This window comes from Panthera pardus, unplaced genomic scaffold (assembly GCF_024362965.1).
Source record: "Panthera pardus isolate Hobbes unplaced genomic scaffold, ASM2436296v1 HiC_scaffold_11, whole genome shotgun sequence".
Taxonomy (NCBI): Eukaryota; Metazoa; Chordata; class Mammalia; order Carnivora; family Felidae; genus Panthera; species Panthera pardus.
Window position 1 is genome coordinate 59,716,783 of NW_026526666.1, and position 27,827 is coordinate 59,744,609.

Consider the following 27,827-nt stretch of genomic DNA (forward strand, 5'->3'; position numbering starts at 1 on the left):
CCCTCCATACCCTGGAATGCCATCCCCCTGCATGTGAAGGAATGGGGCCAGTGGAGATGTTCTGGAGTTCATTTCAGACCCTGAGCATCCCCTTTGCACAGACACTACCGGTCCTCTGACTTGCCCAAGGAATGGGATGGAGTTGCCGAGGATCAAGGGCCCTTTCCTCCTCTTCCTTCTTGCTGGCAGCACTACAGGAAGCAACAGGGAGGCAGGCAGCCCCTGGCTTGGCTGGCTTCCCCAAACAGTGGCCTCCGCGGTTAGAATGTGGCATCCCCCTGCTGAGGAACCAGATGCCCCACATAGGAATGTGATGTCATAGTAGGAGGGGGTGCTGAGCAAAGGTAGTCAGGGAGAAGCTGCTTAGGCTAATGTCACCTTTTGTCTAACAGCCTGTGGCTCCTGGCCGAGACAGCTGAGAGTTGGCAGTTTACCCCAGGACTTGGGCACACGCTTATAAAACCAGAGGCAGGCTTTCCTGTTGGCAGTCTAGAACTTAGTGGGTACTGGGGCAGCCCACCCCACCCCGCAGGCTCCCCAGAGGGTGGAAAGGGCATCAAGGGAAGGACTCTGAAGAAACTGTCTGCTGGAGCACCTGCATTTTGTCACATTGTCCTCCCACCTGCCTTCTCTGCAAGGCGGCTCTAACCACTCTCTCCCTGCCCTGGGGGAGAAACGGGCTTGGGAAGGTGAAGCGGGTTTTCCAAGGTTCTATAGCAAGGAGCAGGAAACCTAGATTAAAGCTGGTCTGTCTATATGAATCTGCACAGACCATAATGCAGAGAAGCGGGGGGTGCAAGCCTGCCTCTTTCTCCATGTGCTCCTTAGCACAGGGCCAGCAGGGGATGGAACGGGAACTCAGCATCCCGTGGGAGACAGTTTGAACTTTGTTTTTCTGCCCAAATCCCAGATCTAGCCATGTCTTTTAGCAGGTGAGTCCTCACTGGCTACAAGGAGAAGTCCAGATCCCTTAGCCTGGGCTCAGCCTTACTCTTAGCCCTTCCCTACCCGTCCTCATCTCATTGCCACTTTCCTCCAGCACGGGAGTCTGGTGTCTGGCATCCCTAACTAACCCACTTGCCCTGAACATGTGCTTTTCCCACTGCTATGCTGGGCTGGTCTTTCCCCAGGCTTGGTATATCCTGCCCTGCGCAGCATGAGAAATCCTGCACATACATCAAAACCCAGTGTCCTATCACAGTGTCAGTGTTGTGAAGGCAGCACAACACAGGGATTGTGCGCACAGTTCTGGGGCAGGACGTCCTGGGTTTGGATCCATTCTCTGCCACTTCCCAGCTGTGTAACCTTGGGAAGACGGTTTCACCTGTTCTGACTCCATTTCCTCATCTGTGAAATGGCCATGAGAGCAATGAGTGCCTATTTCATTAGGTTATCGGGAGGATTGAGGTGATCGACATTTTGACCATTTATAATCTGTTTTGTATGTCGGGCTACCAATTCTTCCTTGCTTGTCTGCCCATCAGACAGTGTGCACCTTAAAAGCAGGGATTGTGTCTTATTTGCCTCCCATAATTCCTAACACAGAGCCCCGTACCTGGCTGATAAATATTTGTTAAACAAATAAATGGATACATGTATGACTGAAAGCAGATTTATAGGGGCACACTCCTGTGGATATCTAAGCATCAACCAAGCAGTTACAGCATTCGTAACAGAATTAGTTAATGTCTATTAAGTGATTACTGTGTATCAGGAACTGTTTAAACACTTTGCCTGTTAACTCATTCAACTGTATCAACAACCCTCTGAAGTTATTATTGTCATGTTCTTTCTTTTTTAAAATTTTCATTTATTTTGATAGAGAAAGAGAGTGTACACACACAGATGAGTAGGGAAGGGGCAGAGAGAGGGGGAAAGAGAGAATCCCAAGCAAGTCTCTGCACTGTCAGCACAGAGCTCCGTGCAGGACTTGATCTCACCCACCGTGAGATCATGACCATGAGTCAAGAGACTCTTAAACAACTAAGCCACCCAGGTGCCAAGGCACCTGGGGTTTCAGTGGCTTCCTGGTGGCAATGTGGCCAGAATACAGCAGAGCTACATTCAACCCAGGCCTGGCTCCAGCATCCCTGTGGCAAATAGCCCAGACAAGCAAGAGGTGGGTCCTGAAACAGCAGTGGGTGCTGAGAGGCGGGATGGAATGAGGGAGGCTGGATGGGCCAGGCTGCGTTTGGAGTGAGCAGGTGCGGTTGAGACCTTCACTGCAAACAGCCTTGGTCCATGCCTCACTTTTCTCCGTGAGTCAGCCCAGCTGTCTTGAGGAACTGAGAGAGAGCGGATGACCATCAGACAGCAGGTGTGGTCCTATCTGCATGCAGGAAGATGGATAAGATGATTTCTTCCTATTGTTTTGTGTCGTGTTCCTAGCATCTAGTGGAGTGCCTGACACATAGTCTATATTCAATACGTGGCAGCTGAATAAATGAATGAGAAATCACGAACTCCAGGATTCAGTGGCTTCCACAGGTATCCAATTTCCACTTATGTTCCTTTAAATCACTTCTCGTGTGCATGCCAGAAAGCCCAGGTTAGAGAAGGGGGGTACACATCTTCACATGATGAGATGCTGCATATCCAAGAAGCGTGACTCTCATCACTGCCCGGTACAGCAGCCCTCAAGAGTCCTGTGCCCCTGGAGCTCCAGCGGGTGGCGTTGCTATGAATGATGAGGCCCCCAAATGGTCTCAGCGGTGAGCAAATATTAACACTTTGAATCAATTGCGCCTCCTTGATTACTGGGAAAACTTTCTGGAGGCCAGCGGAGAGTTATTGTACCATGTAACAGTTGAGCATGGGTGATATAGTGGGAGCGGGTGGCATAAATGAGTTTAAGGCAAAGATGGATTTGCACTTGGAAACCAAAATCATACGGTGAGATATGCCGGTGGAATTACAAAGTACACCTGGAAGAATGCCAAAAATAATGCAGATGGGCCACTGGCTGTCTCAGCCTGTGCTTTCCATTGTGGCCAACTGTAAAATGGGAAAATTAATAGTACCTACCTCAATAGGGTAGCAAGGAGGAATAAAGGAGTTCATGCAGTAAAGCACTTAAAACAGTGCTGAGCAGGTGGTGAGCGCTCAGTGAGCATTAGTCAGCTGTAATATGCACTGGGGACCATTGAATACAACTGAGAACAAGAGACTGGGTCATTTTGTCCTCACAGGCCTTGCAGGGTATGAACAGCCAGTCACATAACTGTTGTGTGTTGTGATAGGTGCCGTGACGGCAAAAATTCAGGGTGTTTTGCAACTCAGATATCTGGTTTCCCTCTACTAGACTTGGAGGGTCAGGGAGGACCTTCACAGATGAAGCTGCATGATGGAGGAAAGAAACAAGCAGGAGGGGGGAGTCACCTGGCGAGCAGGGGAGAGGATGCCTCTAAGCAGAGGCAATAAGCAGTGTGTGCAAGGACCTGGAGGTAAGAGCTTGTCCATGATGAGAACTCAATGTCAGTCCAGCTCTGATGTGGACGTGTTTGCTTCCTAGGAGCCGCTGTAACAAAATACCACCAATAGGGGTGCCCGGGTGGCTGGGTCAGTTGAGCGGCCGACTCTTGATTTTAGTTCAGGTCATGATCTCACGGTTTGGTTCATGAGATCGAGCCCTGCGTTGGGCTCTGCACTAACAGCATGGAGCCTGCTTGGGATTCTCTCTCTCTCTCTCTCTCTCTCTCTCTCTCTCTCCCCCCCCCACCTGGCTCACACACTCCCTCTCAAAATAAGTAAATAAACATTAAAACAAAATAACACCAACAGAGAGGCTTAAAAAAAATAGAAATGTGTCTTCTCACAGTTCTTGAGGTTGGAAGTCCGAAACCAAGGTGTGGGCAGGGGACAACTTTCTCTGAGCGTTTCAGGGAAGAATCGTCCTTTGCTTCTTCCTAGCTTCTGGAAGTTGCCTGTAAGCCTGGCATTCCTTGGCAGCTAGCACGCTCCAGCGTTTGCCTCGGTCTTCCCATGGCCGTCTTCCCTCTCTGTGTGTCTCAGTTTGTTCTTCTTATAAGGACACCCACCATTGGATCAGGGCCCTCCCTAATCTGGTGTGACCCCATTTAACTTAACTAATTACATTTGCAAGGACCTGATTTCCAAATAAGATCACATTTGGAGGTTCCAAATAGAAATGAATTTAAGGAAACAGTATTCAACCCAGTACGGTGGGGGTGGCCAAGGGAAGAGGAAGTGAATTGAAGGGAAGAAACCTTCATATGAAGGGATTAATAATAAATATTAAGAAACCAACATTTATGAGCACTTACAGCGTACAAAGGACTATGGTAAGCGTTTCACACATATAAAATGCAGACCCCCTTTGAAGGAAAGATTATCAGGTTGAGTGAGGCCACAGAGGAAAATCAGAGCTGAGGGTTCACACAGTGTGCCATCAGTCAGGGTCCCAGTAGGAAAGAGAGGACATACTTGGATGAGGATAATTCAAGAAGGGTTTAATGAAGGGACTGTTTACCGAGCAGGGCTTAGGGAAACCACAAGAGATAGAGCAGGGCACACCCATGAGTCTAAAAGATGTAGCAGCGGGAGCAGGTATTAGATCCCAGAACCAAAGCGTTGTGTGAAGGGGCCATGTTGAATAGAGCTGTGACCTTGGGTTGAGGGAGGTAGCCAGTCCACGGTGACTGCAGAGGGAGGGAGCCTGAATGGATACCCTGATTTGATTTCTTCCCTCTGGTCTTCTGTTGAGACCTCATTGGCCTACCCCAGCTAGAAGCCAGAGGACAAGACAGCCCCTTCGTGTAGTCCACGTGTGTCAGCCACATGGGGCATTGAGCCAAGTGGAGAAGGCTAGGGTAGAGAGGCAGGCCGACCACACCTTGCCCGAGGACATCCATGAACAGCAGAGCCAAGGAGGCAGAAAGCAGTCAAGTTAGATTGTGATGAGAAAGGCAATACAACCTAACATTAAGAATGAGCATGGAATCAGGGCTGAGACAGACTTGCTTTCAAATAACTAGTTTACTCCACATCCAGCTAGCTTTGTGACTGTGGGCGTATGCAAACCTCACATGAGTTCGGCCTCATGCAGCCATTGAGATGCTGATAGACATCAACACAACTAAAGTGCTTAGCATAGTACATGGCATTTGTAATGAACAGTAAATGTCCACTGTTCTTGCTGTCATTGTGAACGGTGCGAAGCAGCAATCTGTTGCAGTGGGGCCGCTCTTGAAGGTCTGTGGCCAGCCACCATCACAAAGTACAGCACTGATCCATTCATTTGTACACGGACCCGTCCAACATGTATGTGTGAGTATCCAGTCCATGCCCATCACTGGTCTAGCTGATAGTGGTGAACAAAGCAAGCGAGGCTCTCTACCCTCATAGGGGTTACATTCTGATGGGTCTCTGATGTGAACATGATCAGTGCTAGGGACAAACACAGAGCAAAGAAGAGAGATGAGGGGTGCTTGGGGTGAGGTTTCCAGTTGAAACACAGTGGCAGGAAGGGTCATTGAGAAGGTGATATTTGAACAAAGATCTGATTGGGGCTGAGGGAGGAAGCCATTCTGATATCGGAGAGATGAGGGTTCTAGGTGGAAAGAAGGACAAGTGCGAAGGCACTGAGGCCAGAGCATACCACAGCAAGGGTGCAGCACAGTGGGCACCGACTGCAATGAGGTGAGAGGTAACAGGGACCAGATCTGCAGCCCACAGCCTTTAAAGGTCTGTCTCCTATAGGACACAGGGACACATTCTGCTGGGCATCTCCCATTCACACAGTTTCCCATCTGTAAAATGGGGATAACAGTCCCCATTCTGTTTACCTCCCAGATGATTTTAAGGGACCTATAAAAAAGATGGGTTATGATGTTGTTTTGAACATAAGTATTAGGCAAGATAATGTTTTCATTGCTTAATAATTTTGCTTCGGGCCTCCTGCCGTGGAGCAGAAAGACTGCCCATGCCCTCGAGACGGTGCCTGTGCTGGACCATTGCTTGACAGCGGGTTATCATGTCTTTTATACAGAAACTCATCTTCTTCCTTAGCTTCACGTCCAGGACCTGTTTTTTTAAAACAGCAGTTTCTCCCCGCTATGTTCCATGCCCCCAACCTCCTCGGTGGGATTGCAGACCAGTAATTCACAGAGGCCCGTTATTTATCCTCTATGCGGTAAAGACTTTCCGTAGGTTATAGGAAATAAATGTGCTTTTTACTGTCGTCCATGGTTCTTAGGAAACGTATCCCCTCGGTGGGGAAATATCTTTGCGGGCCCAAGCAGTTTTATGTGTGAATGGCCAATGAGCTGATAATGGGTTTTATGTCTAGCAGTAACCAGCGGCATCGCAGGCGGCCCTTCCTTCACTGCAGTCAGGACTCGTGGGTTTCTCAGCCCACAGTGTGTAAATACTTCTCATTAATGTGGTGGTCTGTGCCTGTAAATAGACAAGCTGGTGTCCCCATGATATCTGCTAGGGGAAACATGGAATCCAAGAAGACTGATGGAGCTGAGGCAAGAAGCCTGGACCCAGAATGAGTGGCATGAGATGAAAAAGGGTGGGGCAGTGGAGACAACACTTTGCATAGTGGAATCTCTGGGTTATGAATATGTATATTCATAGATTACATTGTGATACTGGAGCTTACAGATCATAGATACTGGAGTTGCTCTCTTACCTCTCTTGGTAGGGGGATAGAGGAGCAAAGGCAAATAAAATGTGTGGATAATTATCCTGGGCACCAAGCTCTTTACATACAGCATGTTTTTTGATCTACCAAATAAACCCCCAAAACCCTGGTAAGATTGACACTTTGATCCCGATTTTATATATGATGTGAGAGGAGATTCAGTGTTAAGAGACTTGTAGTTGATACGTGACTGAGCCAGGGTCCAAACACTGGAAACTTTGTAGGCGTTACTGTCTTCATCTGGAAAACACGGATGATAGTGCACACCTGTATATTTGTGTAGACGGGACAAGCGCCATGCTGGTGTGGAGCTCGTGTTTGGCAAGAAGAAAGTCTAGACTTCCAGGCCCAACTTTATTTTTCCTTGCCTAACTTCTTCCCTCTCTTTCCTCTCTTCAGAATTACATACAAGTGTAAATAGGGAACAGGTAACAGTGCGGGCCCATGGCGTGGGTGAGATGATGGGAGGTAAGATCCAAACCGAGGGCTTATCAGTGTGACCTTGTGTATAGTGGACATTAGGAGGGTCTCGGACTTTAGTTTGGAACAGCAGTATTTATTGGTGGAGCTTACAGAGTGATGTCATAGTGTTATTTGAGGGCAAATACAGAAATTGGGTTCCCATCGTTGATACCTGTCATAGGGCCGCTGCTTACATACGTTATCCTTATCTTATTTCCAAGAGAATACGGAAGTCTCCAGTTCCTGGAGGCCTGGAGTTTTTGATCTGTTTCTGTTTTCCATGGTGTCTCCAGCACCTAGGTCAATATGTGGCAGGTAGGAGAGCATCAGCACATATTTGCTGAGGGGACTGTGGCTATTAAGGAACAGCAGAACACCAGGCAAAACCTATCAGCCACATGCCATGCAGTGATAAAGCATGAAGATAAAGCAATCTGGTTAATTCTCTCTCATATTTCCCTAAATATTGCTTAGACTAATCCTCTTCTATCACACTATACATGTCACATCCAAAACTCCGTTATATTTCACCGTTATTCCTGCTGTAGCCTCCACTCTGTTTTCCACACCATAACTGAACCCACGTCTTACTATGTAGCCAGACAGATTTTAAAACAATACAGTAATGTCACTCTCCCATTTAATATCTGCCAATGACTCCATGCCTTCCAAATGGAGGCTTAAATTCTCTCAGGCTCACAACAGCCTGCTGGATCTGGACCACGCATCTCTAGCCCCATTGGTTTCTGTTCTGGACTGAACTGTTTTTAGGCCCTCAAATGAGCCATGCTCTCTCTTGACTCAGGGCCTTTGCACATACTGTTCTGTCTGCCTAGAACACTGCCCTACAGAATCCTTTGTCTGGATGACCTCTGTTCATTGTTTTAGTCTCCATTTAATATCATTTCTTCAGGGGGCCCTGCTGAGAGACCTACTCCATAATGTTCCCGACTTCATGCTTCCATAGCGCCCTGCATATCTTCTTTCAAACACTAATGGTTTTTAAATGCTTGTTTTCCCCACCAGGGAAAACCCTATGGAGAAAGTGGTGGATTATATATTATTTACTACTGTTTGTATTGCCCCCCCATGTAATACCTGACCTATAAAATGTGCTCAATAAATATTCATTGAATAAATAATCATCGTTTAAATACTATGAGTATCCTGAAGACTAAGAGTCATTCCCACTTTTCAGATAAAGAAACTGAAGTCCAAAGAGATTAAATTTCAAATTCAAGATTAAATTTCAAACTCACTTGGCAAATGATGTATTTAAAGTCAAATCCATGTCTGACTCCAAAATCCATGCTTTTTCTGCTATTCCAATGAATTGTTCCAGAAAATCAAATATTCTGGTTACTAGAAGGTCACAAAATATGTTATACAGTGGGTACCAATTTGCAAAGAGTCAAAATACACCAGACACAGTCAATTCTTTCCCAGACGACTCAAAAGGCTCTGCAGGGCACTTCAGGATGGCTGCTGAAGGACTGTGGGCATAATTATCGTTGGACAGGAGTTTGAAAACAGTTCAGATTATTTATGTTTCCTTTTTTCTAGACTCTTGATAAATGGTCTTTGACTTGACTTTCAAGTCACAGAGGTGATCTCTTATACCTCCAGGCCTGAGACAGTGTTAGTAGAAGAGCCCGTGTTTCTCACCCGTATGGAATGGCATGTGCGTCTTTCATTCATTCGACTGTGGCTTCCTTCTGTCCCATCCCCATAACTCTCTATGTTTCTGACTTGGACATGTGACTACGGTTAGTAGGATCCAAGCTAGGGGCTACATGGCTCACATCCCACCTGTTCTGTGAGATGCCACTCATTGATCCACAAGAGGGCAGTAGTAGCAGAAAAGGCCAGCCTCCCCCTTGCCAAACTCCATACCTTGCTGTCCAGCACGGGAGCCATGGGCCCCTTGTGGTTATTAAGCACTAGAAATATAGCTAGTGCTACATGTTAAAATGATGATATTTGGTTACATTCACTTAAAGAAACCTATTGTGTAAGTTAATTTCACCTGTTTCTTTTTACTCGCTTAAATGTGGTGACTGGAAAATTTATGATTACATATGTGGCTCACATTCATGGCCCACATTATATTTCTATTGGACAGCACCGCTTGATACAATCTATAGGATAATAAAACATAATTTTTAAAATAATTAAAATTTGAACATAATTTTTCATCCTATAAATATGTTGCATAAATATCATGTCATAATAAGAATTGGACCGGTTCTTGGAGCTTATCTAAAATATCCTTATTTTCTGGCCAGAAACACTGAGCCCCAGGGAGGTAAAGCAACTCTGTCCAAGGTCACACGGCCAGTAAGCAACAGAGCTAGGCTTTGAACCTAGGCCACTAACACCAAATCAGTTTCCTTCATTCAGTGAGTGGCCAACAGAACACAGGCATCATGGAGCTTAGAATGTATCCCTGAGAACCTCCTACCTCCCAGGCGCCAACATCAGTGCGTGCCACGTTATAAGAGTATTTTTATTCAAAACCCACTTTGGTCTGAGATGCCGTACCATTCTGCACAAAGGATACAAAAATAAGTAACACTCAGGCTTAGCAGGTACCACATGGATAGTAACCAGTTAACATCATAAAACAGAGGTACTGGAAAAGTACAACTGAAAGCTAATATGGAAATATATTCAACCTCACTTGTAATTAAAAAATGTAAATAAAAATCATGGTGTTTTACTGTTACCTTATTCATATTCTTTCTACTTTCATAGGGATTTAAAGTAGTTCATAATCCTACATTCGGAAAAAAATCAATAGAAAATAGAATCAATATAAAACAATAGGAAAAAAAAGCCCCAGTGATTCTTTCTGCAAACATGTTTTATGGGGGCAATGAGGCTTCATCCCGAATAAGTGGTTTGGACTATATGTACATTTCAGTTACCATGGTGTTCTTTAACCCAATTTTCTTGGCTTTAGAAAAAAATTTAGTTATATCCCACTGGGTATTTGATACATACTAGGCAAAACATTTAACTTCGTTTAGTTTAGGAAAATCCAAAGTTCCCTGGCTGTTCCTTAGTATCAAGATGAGAAAGTTCCTTGGGAGAAGAAATCAAGTCTTATTCCGGACCTCAGTTACTGCCATGGCACTTGACGCATAACGCGCGACAAAGCTTCGTCGAATACAGGAAGATAACCCACGTTTGTTCTGTGCCAGTTAGGTGCCCATGCACTTTACAAGCCTCTTTATATAAATGAGCTCATTTAATAATCACAAAACCCTGAGAATTTGGGTCTTGATTTGCAAATAAGAAAACCAGAAACTCCAAAAGATTAAGAAACATGCCCCAAATCTCTGGTCACGAGGAGGCAGAGCTAGGATTTGAACCCATCATGTATCTTGTTCCAAAGCTTGTGTCACTGTGTCATGTGAAGGAATAGGAGAATAAAGGGAAAAGAACGAATACAGAAGAGAGAGAGAAAGAGGAATGGAGAGAAGAACAAAGATGGGAGGGAAGGGGTGAGTGTGGAGTTACATGTCTTTTGGCACATAGTCTAAGAAGAATGACAAAGAGAAGGGTCAGAGTTTCCCTGGAGAAAATTATTCCTGGCAATTTAGAAAGAAATTTTCTAAAATAGCAGGTTAGGAACTCAGCCACCGTGGAAGGCTTGGCTCTCTGAAGTTCCCCCAGGACGGTCTCCTCTCTTGCCACCTCATTATCGCCAGGAACAATCTGCATGGCCAATAATGAGGGAATCTTAATGCCGGCAGTCTCAGGAGTGGGTAATGGCCTTGCATGAGGAGCTCAGGTCACAGGATCAGGCCTGGATGCTGGGGAGTGAGCTGTGTGGAGCTGCTGACTTCTCTCCCTGGACCCACAGTCCATTAGCCCTTACCCCCTCAGCAGGGCGGTAATGAGAAGGTGAGGCCCACTCCAAAGCCCCCTGCAAGCAGATCAGGGGGTGGGGCTGTGGCCTCCCCAAGGGCAAGCACATCCTGTCACCAACCCTGACCAGCCTGCTGTCTCTGAGGTGCTCTAGGTCTGCCTTCAGGATAGCGTTTGTCCAGAATTCTGCCTCCTCCCAAACTCTGCTCCTAACAAAAGTGCACCGACTTTATTAGGAAGCCACGTATCTCCAACCTGACATCTGTAACATCCTTTATAGTTTCCATTTATATATTTCCACCTGTGAACCCATGTTGTTTAGTGGATAAAGCAAAGATTTTGGAGTCAGAATTTTATTAATCTTATCATCTCTCCCCCCCTATCAGCTTTATGACCTTGGCATTTTATTTAACACCTATGAATCTTGGTTTCTCAGATGTTATAAGGAATAATAATACCAGCTTTGTACGTTTATTTGGATTATTACTACTTGTTATTAATAATCATAGCTAATACTGAGTTATTATGAGTTGAGTTCTGTGTTAGTTGCTTTATACATATATTATCAGTAATCCTTATAACTCTGCATGTGGATGTTATTCTTATCCCTGATTTACACAAACAGAAACTGAGGCTGAGATTGAGTTAGTACATGTCAGAACTGAGACCTGAAGCCTGGTCTCACTGACAAAGTCTGTAACCTTAACCACTATGCTGTCTTGAAATTATGAATTGAACACCCAGAGTCAGAGCCTGACACCGACTATGTTGTCCATAATATTACTTATTTTCTCCACTCCTTTTCTGTTTGACTAATATATCAGTCAGGATCCAGTTGGAAAATAGAATCTTTCTAGGTATTTCAAACAGAGGGAATTCAATACAGGAACTGGTTGCATGGGTGGTGGAAGAACTGAGAATCCAAAGGCAAGCCAGAGACCAGCAATGAGAGAAAGCCACTGTAATCCTTAGGCTAGAGGAACAGAGGGAGAAGGTAGTGCCACCAAATCCCAGAGACTAGGGTCACCTTCAGATGCTAGAACCACAGAGGAACCATGGAAGAGATGCTATTCCTTATGGAGATGCCAACCAAATCCAGGAAAGATGGGGATTGATATACCCTGACCTCTTCCCCCCTTCCGATCTTTTAGTCACCACACGGTACCTCCAATTGGCCATATCTACTTAGAAGCCCAAGAACAAGGGAGCTTGAGAAATGTCATTTCCTACAAACCTGAAGGACAGAGAAGAGATCTGAGATCAAATAGGTAGGTTCCTGGCATATCTAACAACCCTATGAAATAGGTGGGTTGAGATTATCCTCTCTATTTGACTCTGCCAAGTATCCAATCCATGGCACAATGGTGAATCCATTTTACAGGATGACAAAGTAAAGGCCAGACAATAAGTACCACCAGAGCTCCCAAGAGGGAGTCATTAATCCTGTGGGAGTCAAGAAACCTACAGAATGGGAGAGACTTTGAGACATCATGGGTTAATGACAAGTAGGGTTTTATCAGAGAACCAAAGAACTAAAGATATGGATCCATGAATTGAAAGGTTTGGGCTGGATAGTCTCTGAATTTCCTTCCAGTTCTAACTTTCTTTTTTAACTTTGAAATCCTACTGGAGACTGGAGAGATATATAATCTATATTGTTTTCATAACGCTTTAAGGGGTCCATTTTCTAATACTGAATTAAATCTCTAAATCCCTGTTTACACTGGCTCCATGGTATCCCTTCATGTTGATGGAGAAATTGACACATGGATGGGGAACATGTTGCTAACAAGATCTGCCCCAAAGGGCCAGAGAAGTTTGGTCTCTAGTTAACACAGTTGGGGAAAGCACAACAGCTTTATGTTAACGTTTCAGTGACCTATTACTTCTAGGATATGTTGTCAGGACATTTGATCTGCACATTTGTCCATTATATACCCCTTTACACTGAGTTTGATGGCTGAACTTTGCCATTGACATCACACCCTCACTCTTGGAGTGCCTATATCCAATTCCTCCTGCTGGATGGAGTGCTTATTTTAAAATGCAAATCTGGTAAAATACAGCCTTCCTCCTCTTCACTTAAAATCCTTCCAGGGTGCCCCATGCCTTTAAGATAAATCTAAACTCCCTAGAATATCTTGGCTCCTTCCTAAGTCTCTCAGTCCCCTTCCTTGAACTCTGGGTTTCAGGTATATTGAACTGCTGATCACGCTCTTTCAAGCTTCCATGAGAACAGTGTTTGAACGTGCTGTCCTCACTGGAATATCCTTTTCCAGTTTCTTGCTCTGGCCAAGTCTGTTGCTTCCTATGGGGTCTTCTTCTTGCCTGCACCCCCCTCCTTTTTTGTGTTTCCAGTGTGCCATGAATTTGTTGTTACTGAGAACTAGCACTCAGTATTTGCAGCTTTGGGTGTATAGGATCTTCTTGAAGGCCTGTAATAACTTGGTAACTGGTAGCTACTGGGGGACTGAGGGTGTTGTTGCTTTGTCTCATTTCTGCCTTTCTAGTACCTAACAGAGTGTCTGGCACACAGTAGGTGATCAGAGAAATGTTTGTTGAATATGTGAAGGATTGGAGATTTAAAAATAAAAATACAACCTTTTAAAAGCCTCCATTTAGGGGTGCTTAGCTGGCTCAGTTGGTGGAGCATGTGACTCTTGATCTCAGGCTGGTACGTTGGAGCCCCACTTTGGGTGTAAAGGTTACTTAAAAATAAAGTCTTCAAAAAAATTCTGTGTTTATTAAATATGGTACTGTTGAGAGATAGTCCTTAATTCAGACCTGTCTTAACATGCCCAGATAGGAGTGTGCTTCCAAGGTAGTTGGCAAGAATTCCCACAGTGCTTTTATGAGAGGGACATTAAAGAAGCCAGCATCTCTTCATGCATGGCCCTGCAATTTCATTACCTTTGCTCCTCAACTCAGCAGCCACCTGTGACAGGGCCTCAGCTTAACGAGCAAACCTTCTTCCTGTGGCAGAGCTGACTTGGCCCATAACTGACAGTAACGAAGAGCCTTGGCAGATGAGGATGAATACTGGTACCTTCTATTGTTTATCAATCATCCAAAGGTCCAACCCTGTGGGCATTCAAACTGCCTCAGCTGGGGGGTTGGTGTGGAGCCTGGGCCCTTCGTTAGCAGAGATGCCTGGCTGACCAGCGCCATCCATTGTTCTGTCTCTCCGGAGAGTGGTTCATTGATCAGAGCATTCTTTCCCTGCCAGCCCTGACGGCAGCCTCCAAGTCCTCCGCAGACTAGAGCACAGGAGCCAGCCAGCACCAGTCCTAGCGCATTAGAGGAGTGCTAGTTGCCAGTCCTGGGGCATTGTCACAGAGCAGGGCGCGGTAGCTTGAGAGGTCTATGTTGGGCAGCCAAACTTCCTGGACTGGAATGCACACTCTAGCTGACACTTGTTAGCTGCGTGACCTTGGGCAGGTTACCTCTCCCCTCGATGTTCCAGGTCCTGCAGTTTAACATGTGGATGGTGGTAAGAGTGGCTTGGGATTCGGGGGGGTTAAATGAGTGTACATGGGTGTAATACTATAGAAAGCTGTGCCCAATGTATACTAAGCACTATGCAAGTTTGGTTTTACTAATCATCCTACACACCTAAGCCGAGATACGCCCATTGTTGTTCTAGGTGCTATGTAGGGAAACAGATGAAAGGATAGGCTTCCACCCACGGTAATCTCCATCTACAAGGAATGGGAGACAAGTAAGCAAATCACTGCAGTAGTTTGACCACTGTGACATGAAGGTTGCACAAGAGTCCGCATGAGTATGGAGCATCTTCCCAAGATCACCAGGGAAGGCATTCAGGGCTTCACAAGAGAAGACACCGGAGCTAAAGCTTGAAGGTAGAGTGGGAGTTTGGCAGAAGGGTTAGTAGGAGAGAATATTCCAGATAGGAGTGATGCAGCTGTGAAGACTCAGAACTAGGGCCCATTGTGGCCTGTTTGGGCAACTGTAATGCGTCACTGGCTCATAGGTATGATGAAGCAGGAACAGGGCCAGTCTTTGGGCCCCAGGAGCAACTCGTAGGAACTTAGACACAGTTTCTGTGGGTTATGAGGACTCCCTCAGAATGACGAGATTCTATGAAATGAGGGAATTGAGCTGGATGCATTTTGTTGTGCTCTGAGCTATTATATTTACTTTTAAGAGAAAAAAAATGAATACATAAAAACTAGACTCGCATGAGATTGGTGTTAGACCTGAGTTTCAATACTCAGGCAAAGAGAATAGTGGTTTGTGAGCTGTTTTATCTGGGCATGTGGTCTGTTTTTAACTCTATGATTCTCCTGCCCAAGGTTCTCAATCCAAAGGAAACTCATTTAGCCTGAAGGTTCTGTACCAATTACATAGTTTTATAAGGTCAAAGCAAAAGTTGGGAGTCATTTTATCTTCATCTGTACTGGTAGAAATTACAGAATCAAGCTGCTTTAATAAGAAAAAGCACCAGGAAGGGAAAAGTGAAAATGGAGGTGTCAGCACCATCAGAGATTGCTGCTGTGTCTGGAAGCGGGAAGATGAGGCCGGGTTGGGCTGTGAAGTTCTCTGACAACACGGTCTCTGTCCCTGAACAAGTTGCCCGGGCTTCAAGAGGAACAGACATGAAACACAACATCCTTCCACCCTTATTAAGATTTAATCCCGCTTTCAACAGGATTGTAATGTTATTAAATTAGATTTTTTTTCCCCTTCCTTAAAAAGGGATTTAACTTTTGCTTTCCTGACATCATAATCAACATGGAACAGATGCAAAGGGGAAATTGTGTGGCCACTGGTAATATGGACCTATACTTAACATGTAGCATGCGAAGTTATTAAAATGGAAATTAATTCTTTTTATTACTATCATACCCTATCAATTAATTTGGTTAGAGGTGCTTATGAATATGCAATCATTCCTCTCTGCTGCCTGTCCCTTATTCTGTGTGTGTGGAAAGCATTGGTGAAGCAGTAGGTAACATGTGAGATTCCTCTGCTAGCTTTGTTACCACTCTTTGCTCTCTACTAATGGTGATGAGAGCAATAACTGACAGTTCCTGAGTTCTTCTTCCATGCCAGACACTGTTCTAAGCACTTCACATTCATTGTCTCATTCAGTGCTCACAACAAATTTTCAAAACGGGTACTTTTACTGTCCCTATACGAAGAAGAGGTAGATGTGGCACACTGAGGTGACAGAATCTTCCCTGGGTTGCCTAGACATTGTGACTCCGAGAACTGAACTTTTCATCACAGATTCTCAAGAAGGGACTAGGACAGGGTGTGCATCTCAGACACCAGGCTCCTGTAGGCTGAGGAATAGTGTGGGGGACCTGGGATGGGACAGAGGGATCTGAGCTGGGGATATGTGTTTTAAAAATATACTTTTTTATTATTATTTAGGTATGGTAAAGCCCCCAGATCAGGAGATGGCTGTCATTCATGGTTTATTACTCACAGATCGCAAGAGGAGGAAGCATAGCACTTCACCAGGTCCATATGGAAGCCCCAGGCTTCGTCAGGAGGCAGAGGGAGAGGGAGGAACCATGGGCAAGAGCTTTTATTGTGACTTCTGTAAGAAGGAACATGAGGCAGGGTAAACAGGTTTAGTATTGGCTAATTTGAATAATTTCAGTGGGCTCTGAGGCATAGGGGCCGTCCCTAGTTGTTTGGTACTTGGCCCTAGGATGATTAAGGCAGATGGATAGTGGCCTAGAGCGTTAGAGTTTGGGGGGGGGGGGGCGGGTACAGGATCTGGATTGGTTCATTTGCATCTGAGAGGTGCACTCCAGGAAAATTGCTTGCTATCTCTAGGAATTAGCTAACCCTGGGATAGACACTCCCTGTAGTATCAAACCTCACACATCAAAGCATCAGAAATATAGAAAATAAGGTAGGCTTAACAGAGCAAGCCCTCAGTGGCAGGTTGCTATGGGAGGCCCCCAAGAGGGTAGCCAGATGGGAAGGAAGAAGGCAAGTGGGACATGTGGACCAGGAATAAAGACCTTGAATATACAGTGGTCTTTGTGATGCCCATGATGGGGCAGGAGATCGGAGGCACTGAAATTAAGTTTCAGATTATCTTTTTATATTATCCACAATGCATGTTTAACTTTATATGCATATTAAACTTTGAGGTGTGGGATAGATTATGACTCATCTTTTCAGTGGGACATTTCCTACTTGGAAACAGAGACCTGTCTTGGTCATCCTTGCACACCTTACAGATTCTGATGGGAGACCTGCTCTCTCACAATGGAAGGGCCCTAGTTCATACCCTGTTTGTAAACCTTGGCTCCTCAACCATATCCCATCAGGCAAATCTTTCTTCAAGTGGCATTTGCAGCCTATGGTTTCGGTAAGAGGGAGCTTGTCAACCCGGGTGAAAGGAAACCCAGGAGAAGGGTCACGGTCATGGATTCATGCCTGATTCACAATTGCTTCCTTTTCCCCTTACTTTGGAAAAGGAAGAGAAATTTTGTAAGGTGGGCCAAGATAGTGCTACGGTGGAACCAACTTCAGGTTTGCTGTATAAGTATCGTACTTGGATAATGAGATGATGAGTCCATCACCTGTGTGGACTTTTTAATCGCCAATCCAGAATTTAGAATGCCTTCTGGATTTCTTCTCTTTCCCATCCCCATACCCAATCCAATAGTATCCAATCTCATTTCCATCTCAAAAGCGTGTTCTGGAATGTCTACACTCAAATACCAGCACCCAGGTCTGAGAAGCCACAATGGATTGTCTCTTTTACAGGAACCTCTTCGTTTGCTTCTTGCCACCCTCTGATCTATCTTCCCAATGTGAGCCATGTATTATTTTTTAAGTATAAAAGATGTCAAGTCACTCTTCTGCTTAATACCTTTTTATAGGGTATCAGCTAGGGAAGGCTAGCTGCTATAGCAAAGGGAGCCAAAACTATTTAACAGCTCACGCCAAGAGTTGTAACCTGAAGGAGTGAATAGCACAGCAGCACAGCCCCGCTCTAAGGAGTCATTCAAGCCTTGTTCACACGAGGTTTCAAAGATCCCCTAGATTGGATTTCCTGGAAGTAGGCCCTGGAACCGGGATTCATATGAAAGTGATCTAGTAGGAAGCTTAACTGGGAAAGAACTGATATAGACATGGGGAAGGATCTCAAGGAAGGACCAGGAAGGGAAGGCTATCAAGCAAGGGTGTGATATCAAGCAAAAATCCCAAGGAGGTAACTTTAGCCTGATCCCACAAGGCAAGATCTAAAGACAGTGTAGACCTCACGTCAGAGTTATCCCATCAGGAGAAGAGAGCTGGAGTATTGGAGCTCATTCATTGGTTAAGGGCTGCCTCTGGGGAGACATACCTTCCCAGGTACTGTGGCAATCTGCATGTGCAGGTGGAGGGGCTTTAGACACCCTGTGGGCAGGTCGCTGATGAGAAGATGCAGGTGCTGGCATTTGGAATAGGAAGAACACCTGGAGTGAGCCATGCAGGAAAATGATGAAGGGGTCCAAAGGGAGATGGGTGAAGCCCTGAGGGCATCTGCTTATTCAAAGGCGCTCTGGGGGCTTTGTTCCAGTGGGAAGGAGAGGGCATGGGCAGCTTAAATGGGCCACACTCAGAAATGAGTCACATCACTTCTGCTTACCTTCCATTGGCTAGAACTCAGGTTCATGGCTATATTTAACTCCAAGGGAGGGTGGGGAATGTAATGCAGCTATGTACCCAGGAAGCAGAAGAGAACATAGGCCTCCTGCCACAGATATCCTCTCTTCATACTTGAGTAAAAATCTATCCTTCCTACCAGGGCCTAGAAATCTCTATATGCCTGCTTCTCCTGCCCTGTAAACTGCTACTCTGCTCCCCCACTATGTTCCAGCTGCACCCAGGTACTGCCTTATCATATGCTGGGCTTTATTACTGCGGACTATGTAAAAAGTTAGCAGAAAGCTTTTGGCCTAAAATCGCAATATTTTGTCACAATGGCAAAAGTGTTCTTTGACCTTTGAATAAGGGTGTTTGATGGATTGGGATAAAGTGTATAATGTATAATGAAATAACTAGTCACGTTTAGTGGAGCCTGTAAGAGACTTAGCTAGCCTTAGATAAACTCACAGAAAGGGGAGAGCCAAAACCTGTCCGTGGGCAGCCTCAGGTGGCCAGGCACACTCAGCCAGCTGCGTTGTCTTGTCGCTGCCACAAACGCAGAGCCCACAGATGCTGGGCTGGAGCCCTCTGATTACCAGTTAGCAGCATCGCCTTGGGCAAGTTAATTAACCTATATGTTCCTTGGTTTTGCCATCTATAAAGTGGGGCTGATAATTGTTCCTAACTCATGGGATTATTGGAAAGGTTGAATGAGTGAATGCAATAGAAAGGGCTAAGCACTTCATAACTGTTATTGCTACCACCTTTGAGACTACACAGACACCTGCTACTCCAGCTTCCCTGGAGTGAGATTCTGAAGGACATTCTCTTGTGAGTGACTTCTCTTCTTCTGCTTTCTGCAGCCCCACTCCAGGCTAAGGGATGCTCGAGGGCAACAAATAAAAGCTCCTGTTTAACGTGAAGCATGTATGTATGTGCACCTTCTCTGCATTAGGCCCAACTTAAATCAAAGAACCTGATTCCATCAGCCACCCTAGAACCGGAGTGATGATTGTGTGACTTTGTATAAATTATAAGCCACCTCGCATAAATTACTGGTCTCTCTGGGTCTCCGTGTCTTCATCCTCAGGGCAGTGGACTTACCCATCCTACGGAGTTGGAGTTGTAAGGACTATAGGGGAGTATAGGTGAAAAGTCTAGTCGGGTGCTGGACAGCATCTTAGTTCTTCAGAGTTTTGGTTGTCAATTGCTGTATACCAAATCACTCTAACACCTATTGGCTAAAAACAACCATTTATTTGCTTGTGACTCTCTAGTCAAGGAAGGGCTTTGGGGGGTCAACGAAGGGTCTTGTTGCTCTGTGTGGGCCAGTTCATCCAGGACTGGAGGATTCAAGGTAGCTTCTTCAACATGACTGGTGCTGCAGTTGGGGTGGCTAGAACCACTGGTGGCTGTGTGGGCTTATGCTCACTCACTCTCTCTCTCTGCCTCTCACTGTAATCTCCCACCTTCTGCAGATTCTTTCTCTCCGTGCCCTCCCTCTCCCCTCTCAAGCAGAGTAATCAGACTTCTTCACATGACACCTCAGAGCTCTCAAGAATGCAAAAATAAAAACCATTATGCCCCTTAAGGCCCAGGCTGAGCACTGTCATGATGCTGCTTCTGCCAGTTCTGCTGGTCAGAGCAAGACACTAGGTTCAAGGGGAGGTAGACCCTACCTCTTGGGGGGACCAGTGGGCATGCATACAGGGATGGGAGGAATTGCTGTTGGCTATTTTGCAGACCATCCCTAATGCTCAGTAAGCTTCAGTTTCCATTGTTATTCGATTCATCTGGGGGAGGCGGGCCAGAGGCTGCAAAACCAAATCACTTTTTAAACAAAAATGCATAAAGACCAGGAAGCAGTCAGGTCAATTAGAATGATGTCATTGAATTTCTTCTTTGGGATGGAAACAGAATTTCTGGGCTAAGTTAGAACAATTGCAATCTACAAGCATTCAATCCTTTCCTCTATTTCCCTCTGGTTTTCCCATTCTTACTCTGGGATCTGGCAGGCCAGAACTAGAACTGTGCCACTGATAATTAAGTTGGAGAAAATCCTTGAGTAGTTTGCCTATTAACTACATAGCAAATCGTCCCACAATTAGTGGCTTAAAGCAACAACATTGAATATCTCATGATCTCTGCAGATCAGGAAACTGGGGCAGCTTACTTGGATTCTCTGGGTTCCGGGTTCTGGCTCAAGCTGCAATATTAGTTAGGGTTGCAATCATCCCACGGTTTGGCTGGGACAGGATCCGTTTTCGAGCCCCTCCGTGGTTATTGGCAGGATTCAGTTCCTGGCAGGCAATGAGACCGAGGGCTCAGTTCTTCTGGCTGTTGGCAAGAGGCTGCCCTCACTTCCTTACCACATGGGCCTCCCCATAGGGCAGCTCAGAAATATGGTAGCAGGCTTCATCAGAGTGAGCAAAGAGAGAGCCAGAAGGAGTGAGTGAGTGCCAGCAAGATGTAAGTCACTCTTTAGGAACCAAATCACCAGAGCAACATTGCTATATTCTGTCTGTGAGCGGCAAGTTACTAGGCCCAGGCTACACTAAAGGTAGGGAATTACACAGGGGTATATATCTCAGGAGGCAGGGATTATGGTGGCTACCCAAGAATTCCAAATGTCACCATCCCTTCCAGCCATTTTAGAGTTCCTGAACTTCACTCCATCCCTAGACATCACACTGCCATGCACAGATTATAATTAGGGTGAAAATGTGCTCAGTTTGCCTGGACTAGTCCCAGATTAAGTGATTCACGAAAAAAGAGCAGTCTTAAGTATAGAACAACAATGCCTTGAATATAAAAAAAAATCCTTAGAGATTTTCTTCATTTTCATAAGGTAGAAATGTTTCACTTAAGAAGAGTTGACCTACTCACTCTTAATTAATCTATTTAACACATATTTGTAGAGTGTTTTCTAGATACTGAGCCTATAAAGTAGAAAAAAAAATATCCTTGTCCTTGAAGAAGTGGGACAAGAATATGAACATTAATAGTATGTGTCACAACTGCCGTGAGAGAAGGTATCATGGAATCAGAGATGGTGGCCCTTGGGTTGTTCTTTAGTTTGAATAGGAGTTAGCTGGATGAAGAGTGTTTTAGTCAGGCTCCTAAAAGGAAACAAAAGGCATGTGCAAAATGGGATCGCAGAAGGAGGGTTTACATACAAAGGTGAGGGTATAAGGAAACCAGAAGGCATAGTGTGGGTATGTGGTGCTCAGCTGATACCACCCATGCCCCCTGTGATGACAGGAGGCTTCAGTTGCCAGAATCCTGTAGCCCTGGCCTCCTTGAGGGAAGAGAGCCTTCCCTAGAGGGACACAGCTGGCTCTCATCCACCTTGTAGGAAAGAACCCAGGGGAATACATACTCTGACCTCACTCCCCTCTTTCCCTTTCATCCCCTGCCAAACCCAGCTAGGAATTACCCAGACAGATCAGCCCCAAGGGGAAATGTGGGAGGTATGTCTAGAGAAGCTATCTGACACAGTGGGTTAGTAAAACCCATTCCAGAGAAAGGGACCATAGTATATTGAGGGAGATGTGAAATGTCCTGATGACTTTGAACTGACAAATATGACCTGAAACAATAGGAAAGAAGCAGCCGGGATTGGAGAAGCAGACAGAGGGCAGGTCACGAAACTCTCCCTGGGTCTTTTGCAGCAGTGTCTGACCTGACACAGCCAACCCATGCCCACGTCAAATGGCACCTTCTGTAGTACATTCAGATCACACCATCCCCTCCTAGGCTGTGCAAAAAAGTTTAGAATCTGCCCTGAAGCTGGTAGAATAATTTTTAGCAGGGTATGTGTGTGATCTACCCTACATTATGGATGGGGTGGCTGCGGGGTTAGAAACGGGCTGGTTGAAATCCCAGCTCTGCCCCTCTTATGTCTTTGCACAAGAACTTGAATCTGTCTGGTTCCCAGTGTTCTGGCTGGGGAAACTCAGCTGGCAACACCTGTTCTCTGAATAGGAGGATTAGATGAGATAGATGTTTTCGAAAATACAAAATGCTCAACTTAAGCTACTAGCACACAGTTCAGCAATTGCTTGGAACAGAGAACGGGAGTGAGGAGGGAATTAGGACTTTGGGCACCGGCTGCACGGCAGGTATTGTGCTCAAACATCTTACATTTAATATTCTGTTCACTCCATGTGATAGCCCCTGAGATAGCTATTATCTCATTTTACAGAAGAGGAAAGAGAGGCCTGTTTTGATTACTGATTATGTACCATGCCTGGGGGATATGAGGGTAAATAAGAATGAGTCCTGGCCTTTAGGAGTTTATAATTGTAGTTACTTAGGTTATTTAGATCAGTGCTCCTCACATTATAATGCACACCTGGCATCTTGTTGAAGTGCAGATTCTGACTCACTAGTACTGGAATCTGGCTTCTTCCAGATGGTGTTGATGCTACTGGTCTGTAGACCATACTTTAAGGAGGTTAGAGGGTCATATTCAGCACACACACACACACACACACACACACATGTTTTCGTCAGTACTTGCAGCCATGCTAAACTGAAGCAGAGAGATCTTTTACGGAAATTCCAGCCTCAGGAAACAGAGAAGTAGAAGGGGAAAGCCATATGCCCTAATATTTCAATGAATAGCAGTTACTAAGACCAGGCATTCTGTTTCAGAACCTAAGCCTTCCCTCGTTTGGGTTGAGCAGGATATTGTTTTTCTGCCCCTTGGATATATCCCATTATGAGCTTTGATCAAAGCAAACCTTTCCTTTTGAGGCTTGGGGCACATGTTAATGGATTTATTATTCGCATGTATCTGCATATATTTGCAAAGCAATTCAAGCGCTTCTGTTGCAGAGGAGGAATTGGGCTGGTGGTTGAGCCTAGGGTTCAAGCATCACTCTTAAAGCTTGGTCCTTAGCATCTCATCTTAAAGGAAATCCAGCAGCAGAGAGCTGGGGGCAGTTCTGAAGATTGAGGGAACTAAGAGCTGAGTTTCCAGCTGCTTAGCTGGTTGAATATTCCCAGCTGTTCACTGGAGGTTTTTGTCATGGGGAGCTCTACCCCATTTCAGGCTCTGCCTCCCCATTTTCCCATTCATTTTATGAATTGCCGCCCAAGTGTCTCCTTAAAGCATTTCTCTGCCCAGGTCACTCAACTACTCAAAGACTCTCCATTTTTCTCCTTTATCTGTGGGAGAAAGCAAATCTTAACCTGACACTCAAATCCCTCTCTATGTAACCAGGTCCCATGGCTTCAGTGCCCCCTCCATTACCTACCTCAGGTCTCCATGCTCTAGCCAAACCGAAGCACTTCTTGTTTTCCCTAAGCCTTATAAATTCTTGCCTTAAAACTTTGCTTTTCTCATTACTTCAGTGAGATGCCTTCTCCCCACTTTCCACACTCATGTCCAAATTCTATCTATCCTTCAAGACTCTGTTCGAATCCTATGCCCCCTAAAAAGCCTTCTCATAATTTTCCACATGGAGAAATTCTTCCCTCTTGTTAACCTCCTTAGCATTTTATTCATATAACTTTCTTATTATGTGAAGTTCTTTATTTGTTTATGTATTGGGAATGTCATAGGTCATTGCCTGGTCTTGAAGGCTGCTCATGCCTACTCATATGTACATGTAATAACTGCTTAATAAAACTTTGCGTACACGAATGAATGAAACAGATGGCTTCTGAACTGTGATTTTATGGTAGCATATTTTCTAATCTTTCATTCTTTCAATACATATTTATTGAGATCCTGTTCTGTTGCAGGCATGAGGTTCTGGCAGTACAAAGGTGAAGAAGGGAGAGTCTTGCCCCCCAGGGACTGTTCTGGGGATGGGGCCATCTCCTGTTCTTTGTTTAATTAAGTTGGCTACACTCCAACTAGTTGCTTAATAATAAATGATTTGAAAAATCTGAAAACATCTGATATTTTTACAGATCAGTGACCTGTTAGATGAACAGGCTAAATCTTGTTTAATCTGTGCTTCTGTTCATCAGAGCAGTCTTTTGGTGTGGAGTATGACAGCAAATTAGATTGTACTTTCATTATGCTGTTGCCCCCCCATCTTAAAAATAATAATGGCATATATTTATGGTAGAAACCTTGGAAATTAAAAAAAAATGAATAAAAACCCCACTCATAATTTCAGAAACAAAAAAATCAATGATTGCTAACATTTGGCATATTTCCTTTAAATTTTTTGTTTTATTTTTAGGAATGCACACATAAACACAGTTGACTCATGCTTTTTGTATCCTGCTTTTAGGTTTTTTTCTTTACTTAAACTTATACTCACTATATTTTTTTGCATATTGATAAAATTCTTAAAATGATTTTTAATTATATTTAGTATTGTGTGAATGTGTCATAATTTTTAAACCACTTTCCCATTACGTATAAAAGCTAAAAATCGGAAATAACTACACTACGAGTATCTTTGTGTGTCAAATTTTTCCTTTCTCTGATCATTTTATTAGCATTCTTGAAGTGAGTTAATTAGTGAGTTAAAGGGTATGATTCTGTTCAAGTCCTTTCTCTCCCTTTTTACCAAGTTTTCCTTATCTGAGAGGGTTAATTCTTCTGATACTGTTTGGATGAGTATGGTTTCACCTTAATTTAATACCCTTTTGTGATTAACACAGAGTGTCGGCTCGAAGCCCCCTCCCTCATTCAAGCACAGCAAAGCAGCATCAGGATCAGGATTATTTTTGGGGTGTGTGTGTGTGTGTGTGTGTGTGTATGTGTGTGTTTGATGTTTTAAATGGTTATTTATTTTTGCACACGAGAGAGAGTGAGAGACAGAGTGTGAGCAGGGAAGGGGCAGAGAGAGAGGGAGACACAGAATCTGAAGCAGGCTCCAGGTTCCAAGTTGTCAGCACAGAGCCCGATGCAGGGCTTGAACCCACGAACTATGAGAGATCATGACCTGAGCTGAAATCAGACAGAACTACTCAGGCGCCCCTTCAGGACTGTTTTTGAGATAATACTCCCACTTGCCAATAGCCACTGACTAATAATGCTGACTAATGCTGTTCCTGTTGATTTTTTTTTTTTTTTTTTTTTTTTTTTTTTTTTTGCCAGTCTGGGTGATTTTCGTAACAGTGACTATAAGCGGACTTGACATCAGAAACACTTTTTTAGTGCATTCAACCTGCATTTTGATCTTTTAGCTAAAATATACTGTAAGCACTTCTTTGGCTCTCAGAATCCCAGAAGAGCAATCCTACTGAGGCTCTGTTGAATTAGCTTGAATCATCAGCTTCACATTGCTTGCTGGGATAAGGGCTATCCAGCCCTGGACCTCTCAAGGTCCTGGTTCTCATCTTGGTCTCTTTCAACTGTGGAAGAATCAGGGTGCTCATTATAGTCAGCCTTAATAGTGGATAGAGAAACTTCACTCTAATTGAATCTACTTATGAAACTCTCACATCTGTGTAATGCTCTACAGTTTACAAAGCACCTCCGAGGGCATCAGCTAATTTGATCTTCACCGTCTTTCTGTGAGGTAGCTATTTAAACCCCTCCTGTTGCATAGGTAGAGTAACTTGGATACATGCAGCGCTAGATGCTGGGGTTAATAATGGAGAATGTGTGAATGTTCTTTGAAAACATGTACCCATTTCAAATCAACTTCGCCATTAGCTAGTTTTATTAAATAAGTTCTTTGAGCATCAGAGTCCTCAGCTGTGAACAGAATAGCACAGGTGATCCTTCTTCTTTTTTTTTTTTTTTTGGCAGACTCTTTATTTGCAAATACAGCTACTCACTAAAATTTATTTGTAATCCCAGATTCAATACTTGTGGTGGTTTGTGCTCATTAGCAGACATGCACCATGAACAGAGCAACAAAATAGGAGTTGCCTAACACACATACTCCCAGCTGAGGTCCACAGGCACTGTTCTGCCTTCTTGTTTTAGCTGTCCTACTGTAAACAGGTATCCTTTGTGAGACCTTTTCAGCACCACTTATTTCACATTTTTGTGCCTTCTGTTGGTGATCTCACCGGTTCCCACGGTTTAACCCCAAGTGTAGTGCTGAACTATTACCTGGTATTCCTAAGCAGAAGACAGCTGTGAGAAAATACACGTGTTAGACACGTTTCATTCAGGAGTGTTTTCTAGTACTGTTGGCCATGATTTCAATGTTAATGAATCAACTATATATTAAATAGAGTGTCTTTTAAAAGAAACACACATAAATCAAGGTAGGTATTGATTGATTGATTAAATTGTGGTGACCAGAAGCTCATAGGAACCTAACCCTGTGTTTCCCCTAGGAGCAATGGCTCAGGGTTCACACAGCTTTATAGAGCATTACTATAAATAGCAATAATCAACTGTATCTATTTTATGGGGTTGCTGTGTATGTTACATAAGGATGTGTGTAAAATGCCTACTGGGTTGATGTTCTATAATGGGAGACTATCTTCTACTGTACGAGGAAACAGGCACTCAGGGAAGTTAATTGCCTTATTTAAAAGCATTAGACCAGAAACTGGCTCAGGTTAGTAGCATGTAAGTCCATTCTGTCTGAATCCAACAGCAGCAGTTTTCAAAGCATACAGGCTACATCTAGGAATAATCTCACATGAAGAAATTAAATGCTTTTTTGATCCTTATGAGTCTGCTCTTCATTTAAACATTCTATCTACATGATTGACTTCTGAAAAACCTATTTAACCACCCACTATCATCATCGTTGTGCCAGGCCCGGTGCTAACCACATGCCATCTGGTATCTCTTCACTGCACAGTGATCCGGTAAAATAGACATTATTGCTATTGGTGTCATTTTAGAGACATGGAGAAGTCAAATGAATTTTTCAAAGTCATACAACTTGGAAGAAGAACAAAGATAACATTTCAGGTCTTTCTGATTCCACAGCTCCTGTTCTCAATCTTGACATTAGAGAGTACAAAACTCTCGGGGAATTTGTAGACCAGTAAAACAGCCGACTGAAGGAACAACAACAAAACAGTGGAGAAGGACATAGAGTTATCTACATTTATTTACCCAGGTAAGGTCATTAAAGAGACAAGTTGGCATTAACGGTCATGGTCTTGTAAAGAAAAGTAATCTTAATATTATAAAAGTATGAAGAATTTAACTTTGGATTACAAAAATCCAACCGATTCAGGGACCCCTGGGTGGCTCAGTTGGTTAAGCATCCAAATCTTGGTTTCGGTTCAGGTCACGATCTCACGGTTCATGGGATTGAGC

The 27,827-nt window shown here is 44.3% G+C and overlaps 1 protein-coding gene across 18 annotated transcripts in view; it reads left to right on the top strand.

Annotated features, from left to right (window-relative positions):
* DAB1 (DAB adaptor protein 1) overlaps positions 1-27,827 on the top strand; it is a 1,127,727-nt gene that overhangs the window by 156,878 nt on the left and 943,022 nt on the right. For 17 of the 18 annotated variants that reach the window (XM_053894818.1, XM_053894792.1, XM_053894788.1 and 14 more), the window contains exon 2: positions 27,492-27,624. The exons of the other annotated variant lie outside the window; for it this stretch is intronic. The gene's annotated coding sequence lies outside the window, so the exon portion shown is untranslated. The remainder of the gene's footprint in view (positions 1-27,491; positions 27,625-27,827) is intronic. 18 annotated transcript variants of the gene reach the window in all.